This window comes from Lepisosteus platostomus, chromosome 5 (genome assembly GCF_059453375.1).
Source record: "Lepisosteus platostomus isolate fLepPlt1 chromosome 5, fLepPlt1.hap1, whole genome shotgun sequence".
NCBI lineage: Eukaryota > Metazoa > Chordata > Actinopteri > Semionotiformes > Lepisosteidae > Lepisosteus > Lepisosteus platostomus.
Genome location: NC_142615.1, coordinates 19,917,793 through 19,918,934, shown reverse-complemented (window position 1 = coordinate 19,918,934; position 1,142 = coordinate 19,917,793).

Here is a 1,142-nt window from a genome sequence, read left to right as displayed (position 1 = left end):
CCTGGACCAAGAGCAGGATGGGACAAGAACCTGCACCACACTACGCACCCCTCATCCAGACCAGCAGGACAGCCAGACCACAGACAGCACCATCATGTAACCCCCCTGTTCATTCCAACAGAAAAGCCGAACTGACCCCCACCAGCATGGCGACGCTGCAGCTCTGGTCACACCAGCAGGCCCAATGGGCTCAGAGCTGGGGGACATACAGATGCAGCCATTCAAAATGCGTGGGCGATACCGCATTATTTTCCGGTACGCTGTACGCAGTCTACCGCAAGTAACCATTAAATACCGCGGGTTACTGGTAAATACCGCTAGTTACCGTAAATTCTCCTATAATATGACAAGCAAAATAATAGTATCCGGAATTTCGGCAAGGTGGAGCTAATAAACTCAACCTCTCATGTTTGAGCTGTGGCCATCAAAGTCTTTAACGAAGATATTACTAAAAGTATTAATAATGAATGACCTTGGACAAGCTGTAAGTATAAACTCAAAGTATTGCCCTGGTCAACATTCTTTTTTTCATTGACCGTCTTTGTAAAAGTAACACCACAGCATTTCGCAATCACGCATTTGTTTCCAATCATGCAAAGTACAGTAATTTTTGAGAATCGATTCACCATGCCTTTCACATGCTCATAAAAGAGATTGATTTAGGAACATAAACATATTACTGTATGAAAACTGTACTGTATACAGTATGTATATGTATATTTAATGTCTTAACTGTGCCCGTTTAAGTATTGAATATTCATATCTAATTTTACCACTGAAGGGAAATCTTAGTAGCTGAGCATAAAAAGAATAGGAGCATACTGCAACACGTGTGAAGGCCATAAACGATATTAATTTTGGAACATAAACATACAGTATATGGCTGGTCTCGGTACTTTAAAGAAAACATACACGAAACATGGTTTCATTATGACCAGAATCGGTCTTGAGATATTTTTAACTTGATTTACAGTATTTGAGAGGTATGTCTTAACACCGATACTACAGTGCTTAAGTACTGCTCACGTATATGTTTATAGGTTTATATTATGCATTTCATACAGTCAAATTACTTTTGAGCAACTAATAAGAAGCGCGAAACGGTATGCGTTTTAGTTTCGTTTTGTGCTGGGACCTGTGGA